This window comes from Chroicocephalus ridibundus, chromosome 1 (genome assembly GCF_963924245.1).
Source record: "Chroicocephalus ridibundus chromosome 1, bChrRid1.1, whole genome shotgun sequence".
Lineage (NCBI taxonomy): Eukaryota > Metazoa > Chordata > Aves > Charadriiformes > Laridae > Chroicocephalus > Chroicocephalus ridibundus.
Genome location: NC_086284.1, coordinates 133,347,911 through 133,354,369, shown reverse-complemented (window position 1 = coordinate 133,354,369; position 6,459 = coordinate 133,347,911).

Here is a 6,459-nt window from a genome sequence, read left to right as displayed (position 1 = left end):
CTCTCGCGGCTCCGGAATAACCGGTGGGTGGCGGAGAAGGGGGCGGGGGGGCAGCGGCTCCGGTGGAGGGTCGGGGGGGGGGGGGGGGGGAAGGGGGTGGGGGGTGCGGCGGGGAGCGGGGCCCCCCCGGCCCCGCGGGTTCTCGTCGCCCCCTCCGCCGCCGCGCACCCCGCGCTCAGCCGCCGCCGCCTCTGCCCCGCCGCCCTCCCATCGCTCCCACCGCTGCCCGCCTTAGCCACCTCCCATTTCCGAAGAGCCCAGAACGAGCCCCCCCCCCCCTTCCCCCGCCTCTCCGCTCCGTCCCCCCCCCCCCCCCCCCCCCCGCCCCAGACCCCCCTCCCACAGCCGCGTTCGCCGCCGCCCCTCCCCGCCTCCCTTCCCCGCGGGGGCCCCGCCAAACACCCACCCCGCGCCCCCAACCCCCCTTTACCCCGGCCCCAGCCCACCCGCGGGGGGCGGCAGCGGGACGGCGTGGGGGGGGGGGAGGAGCAGGGGGGAGACCCGGGCGCGGGGCGAGCAGGCGCCCCGGCCCCCGCCCAGCTCCCCCGGTTCTCTCCTCCCCGCCCCGGCGCCGGCACAAAGGCCGGGGAGAGCCCCCGGAGAGGCCTTTTTGGGCAGGGACGGGCCCGGGGCTACCGAGCCCCCAGCCGGGGCGGGGGAGACACCGAATTGCGGGCCGGAGCCGAGGCTGCCGGCGGCTGCGGGAGGGGACGAGGCGGGGTAGCGGGGCCGGGGCCTGCGGCGAGGCCTCCCCGGGCGGGGGGGGGGGAGTTGAGGGGGGGTGGGGGCGGCGGCCGCCTGCCTGGCGCTCATCAGCATGCGGGGCGGGCGCGCGCCGCCGCGCGCTCCCTCCCTCCCTCCCTCCCTCCCTCCCTCCCATCCCCCGCCCGGTTGCCAGGCAACGGCACAAAGGGAGAGGAGCCCGGGCGCGGGGGGAGGCCGCGCCGGGCCGCGCCGCGCCGGGGACTGAGGGAGGGGGTGTCCCGGACCCGTTCCCCCACTACCGCCACCCCCCCTCCACCCCCCTTCAAAGCGCGGTCACGGCAGCGGCGGGGCTGCGGAGAGGCGCGGGCCTCGCCCGGGCGGGCCTTGAGCGGCGCTACATCAGCCCCCCCCCCCAACTCCCTTCACCCGCCGCCGCCGGCAGAAAGGCGGCCGTGAGGTGCGGTGCGGGGGAGCGGTTGGGAAAGCGGCTGCCTCCCCCCTCGCTGGCAAAGTTCATGGCCATTTTGGAAAAGTTGCCGTGGAAGGGAGGCTTTCGGGAAACGGGGGGAGGCTGTTGCTTTTGTTTCCCGGTAAGTCAGTGAAAGGGTCTGCTCCAGCTGCGGCCTGGTTGCTCTGGGGGGGCACGGCCAGCGGGAGCTGGGGAGCCTGGGCCCAGGAGAAGCTACAAGTGACCAGACACTGCGCTCTTACTGACCATTTTAGATTCAGAAGCCAAGGCTGGTGGTACAAGCGCAACCCGGGCTGCGTCGTACGGAGGCGGGCACGTCTGTCCGCACATTTAAATAAGAGAGGGTTGGTATGCGTATGGGCACGTCCCTGTATAACGCTCTGATAGCCTTTAAGTGTAATCACAAAATATTTCCTCGCCAGGACCTTTCACTGAGCAGGCTGGATGGTGCGCTCTCAATGGGGTTTTATTCAGTAATTCTTATTGTCCGTTACATGGCTCCAAGCACTATTTACTGTACGGCATCCAAACTCGGCGCTGGATAAAGATGCATTCATCTCCTCTTGGATTTTTTTCCGTAGTGCTAATCGCCCGAACACTTTAAAAACATTAATAACAATGTCCCTGCAACAGCCTTGTAAGCCGACGGGCTCCCAACGCGTTTCTTCCACACCCTCTTCCCAGCGGTTACTGTACCATTTCGGGGCCTCCCTATTTATCCTGGACCCAGTGTGGCTCTTGGTGCCTCTCGCTCCAGAGCCAGCCCCGCTGGCACGCAGCACCCTGTTGCACAACGCAAGCATGCCTCATGTCTCCAGCCTTCACTCATTCTTTCATCCACCCTTCTCCCCAGCCCACCTCTTTGTCTTGACCCTTGCCGAGAGCCTCCGCCCTGTCAGCAGTAATCCCGGGGTGCTATTGTTCCCTAGGACTTTCTGGTTTCCACACGTGGAGCCAGGGAGGGGTGAAAAAAGCCCTGCCTAACTAACGTTTGCAAAAATGCCCGCTGGTTTTGGGTGGTCGGTCTGAAACATTTCAGAATATTGTTTTGCAGAGGTGCCACGTTGAAGAGAACGCCCTGTTGATCCCAAGCACAGAGGAAAGGATTATCTGCTTCACAAAGCGCCTCACCGAGCTGAGCCCCAGAAAACATGAAAGAATATTATTATTGCTGTTGAGGTGGTAGTATTCGCAGTTGTTATGGCTGCTTCAAACTGTTACCTTATGAGTTGACACCTGGCATCCCGAGCTCATAATGAGTGTGATCCTTAGAGGCCAAGGTAATGATTCATGAAGGAGGAAGATCTTGTCCAAATCTTTGTTTTCTGGATGCTAAACATAATATCCAGATCCCTGAGGCTTGTGATTTGGGGAAAAGCCTCTGTGAAAGCCTCTGTGAAAGTGGAAGGTTGGACCCTTTAGTCCCAGGGTCTTCTGGATCACTAACGTGTGACACCAAGTTTATTTAACCACAAAGTCAAGCCCCAAATGGCTTTCATGTCATCATCTCCCATAACCAGGTCAGTTGCTTGAGTTAAAAAATTTGACTTAAACAAATGTTAAACCTAATATTGAGATTTTAGTGTCATTTATTATTTCCGTAACAGAAGACGCAGATACCCCAATGCCTTATGAAAATCTTACTGGGTTTAGCATTATTTCAAGAAGCCAAGGTGGCCTGTCTCCTGTAAAGCCTCTGGGCGTACTTTATGAAAGGACATCAGAGGGGATTCAAAAGAGAAGCAGGACCAGGGGGTAGGGTAATAACTTGCATTTGGGTAATCCAGACTTCCGAGGGCTTACTCGTGGACAAAAAATGGCATCTCCACTAATAAGGCCGAGTTTTTTGGCCAGCAGAATGAAAAACAATGAGTGACTGAAGACAAGTGCAGCTGGTCAGGACCTTTGCTGGGTCTGTGGCCAGCTGAGGACAGGCTGTGGAGGATGTGACTCGGAAGCTTCCGCAGGGCTGTAAGAAGGGTCCCCACGGGCGCTTGTCAGCCTTCCCAAAGGTGACAAACAGCTTCCCCTTCCCCACTAGGAAATCCTCCTAGCCAAATTGCTGCTAGGTAAAACCACCCTTTATTCTGGTGCAGGGCAGTTAGCGTAAGCGGAAAACAGGCAAGAGAAATACAAGTGGTCGTGTGGGCTCCTGCAGAGAGACCAAGCTGGACTGGCTGCAGAACACAGGAAATGAAATGACCTCACCTTTGAAATCAACAAGTTGAAGGCCTCGGACAGATAGAAGATACGGCATTATTAGCTGTACCATTTCAGGACAGGTAAATGACTTGGGGAGCCTGAGAGCCACCGAGGAGGCTGGGCAAGCAGATGCCAAGCTTGACGGGGTGCAGCTGGTCCTCCCTCGGAGTGGGGAGGTGGGACACGCTGCCTCCTGAGGTCTCTCCGGCTGCTTCATCCCACTGCTTTCATCCCACACAAACAGTGTCCTGCGAAACGAGAGGCCTTGGCTGGGACGTAGCCTTCTTACAGAAATTCTGCATGAGAAATGCTGATAAACCAAAGTCCTGCAGGGGAATAATGAGATAGTTCACATGCTGGCGCCCGTGGCATACAAGGGGAGACTGAAGGAGCCGATTCTTTCAGCCTGGAGTAGAGAAAGGTTAGGGGGGAACTAATTATTCAACTTTTGGGGTTTTTTTTTGGGGGGGGTTTATAGACAAGTCAGAGCCAAGCACTTCTGACAGAAGCACAGTGAAATGGTCAGAGAATTTGCAACAAGGGACATGCTGACTAGATAAAGCGAAAACCTCCTCCCTGAGCGTGCCTCAGTACTGGCACAGGTGCCCAGAGGGGCTGGGGAATCTCCCCCTTGTAAATATTCGGGAAACACCTGGCCAAGGCCCTTAGCAGCTGGATCTAGCTCTGGGGCTAGCCCTGCTGTGGGCAGGAGTTTGGAGTGGAGACCTCCAGACATCCCTTCCCAGCCCAGTCTTCCTCTGAATCTAAAAATACACGGTTTTCCTTTTCGACAGTGCAGACGCACAGCACGCAGTAGTCTCCTTGATTAAAAGAATAATGAAGCCAGCCCTCTAGCCTGTGCTAGGCCTGGGGAAAGTCTTTCTCCAAGCCAGAACCCAGCCAGAGCCACCCAGGATGGCTTCTCCTGGCTTGCTCTCTCTCACGCAGACAAACGATACCAGCAAACCGGTGGGTGTTGGTAAGTGAGACACTGAGAAGGTTATAAAGACCCTTGCCCAGTCTCACCAGTCTCCCAGCAATGGTTGTCCCCATGGCTGAGATGGCTCAGCGACTGGTAATGAAACAGTGAGCTGCTTCAGTTTACCATTTAATCAAAGCCAGTTGGGCCTGGGCTACAGCTCAGGGAGGTGTTAATTGTGGAGGTTCATTCATGTGCCACTCCAGCAGCTTCTAGAAGTGAGGGGCAAGGGTGGCAACCTTACCCATCACCCCAGTTCGGTTGTCCACTAGACGTGCCAGTGCGTCACAGCTGCACGGCTGATTTCTGAGGCACAGCAGGATGTGCACCGTGCCAGCAGAGACCCCAAAGATGCACAGCGATTATCCAAAACTGTGGCACCTGCAGCATTACAGAGGCGTTTTATCTCCCCCGTACATGGCGCAGCACACAGTTGCCACTGCTTCCACGCTGAGGCAGGCAATGCTCTAGCAAGCGGATCTTTGTCCAGAGAGCGAGCTTCATAATGTCCTCCTGGCAACCTGTCTGCAGCCAGTCTTCCAGCAACAGAACCTAAGACTCGTCTTCATTAGAATGAGGTGGCCAGCACCTTATAGGAATTACCCAGCACCCAAATTTTTGGACCTCTTGTCAGGTGTTCAGCAGAAGAGCGTCTCTGACGGCCCCCTATGTTAAAGATGTTGGTTTCCCGAGGTTGAATACCACCCCGTCGTTCTTGAGAGAGACAAAGAGATACCAGAGAAATTAAGTGGCGCTTCATCATTAAGGCTTCCCCATGCACACTACGACAAGCCTAGTTGAGTGACATCTGCCCTTCCAGCTCCTTTATGGGCACACGCACCTATTTAGAAATGAAAGAACAATTCTGCAAGCTTTGTGGGAGGGCCGGGACAGGCCGGGACGGGACACTAGTGTTAAATTACCCCTGTTACACCTCGACATTGCTCTGAAAATGTCATCTAAACTGAGTATGATTTGAGAGTTAAAAGAAAACCAATCCAACAGATGTTTCCCTTCACAGATACTGTCACGTCTCCACCCCGTGCTCTGACTGAGAGCACATTGTAGCCCAGCGATCCGATGGAGACATCAGCTTATACAACAGGAGCCCGCAGGTGCGGGGAGAGCAAAGCGTTCGGGCATTTCTATCACAAAGAAACCGTAACCAAATCCCTGACACCGAGGCAAAGCGAGAGCAGCGCGTATCTTATGATGCATTGGCAAAGGATAAATATTTGCAGTGACCCAAGCAAACACACCAGGGTCCTATATTCCTTACGTACATTGTGCCATCAAATGACAGACTCTTTTGATTTGGAAAAGGCACCAAGGTGAGGCCGTGCTACGGCGCAACGCATTTGCATCCCCTCGGTGCTTTCACGCGCCTTCGGTGCCACAGGGACGTGGCAGCACCTCTCTGATACTCTTCATTAACAAATGCTCTTCGCTAACAAATTCTTCCCACAATCTAGGGACGTATATACCGGTTCCCTGCTGCTACCGCGTTGCTGCATTTAAATAGGCAACTCGGACTACCTTGGGTACTTAATTTCCTTCCTTGCACAAAAAAAAAAAAAAAACCAAACAAAAAAACCAGACAAATGGGGGGGGAGGGGGAACGGTTTTGGGAATATGAAAGCTAAGAAACTTTTCTTTCCAAAAAAACCCAAACCTGCCCTGCTTGCTAAGCAGCAGCCATACCGTTTGCAAAAACCCCAGCATCTAAAACAAAGGAAAACAGCAGTTCAGTCTGCAACTGGGGAAAAAAAGGCACGCACGAAACGCGCTTTCCTTCCCCCAAAAAAACCAACCCAGCCGCTGCCGTGCTTTTGCGGGCGGTGTGACGGCGGGGGACCGCGGCAGGGGGCGACCCGTACCCCTGCCCTTGCGTCCCCCGTCCGCGTCCTCGCTGCCGCCGGAGGGGAGCGGGCTCCGGCAGGGGAAAATGGAGCGTTCCCCGGTCGGCTCCGGCACTACAGCTCCCAGAAGGCAGCCGCGGCCCTGCCGCCCTGCCCCGGGGGCCCCGCAGGCCCTCCCGCCCCCCCCCCCCCAACCCCGATCTCCCCCGTCTCCCGCTCCCCTTGTCTGAGCTGGCGGCGCCGGT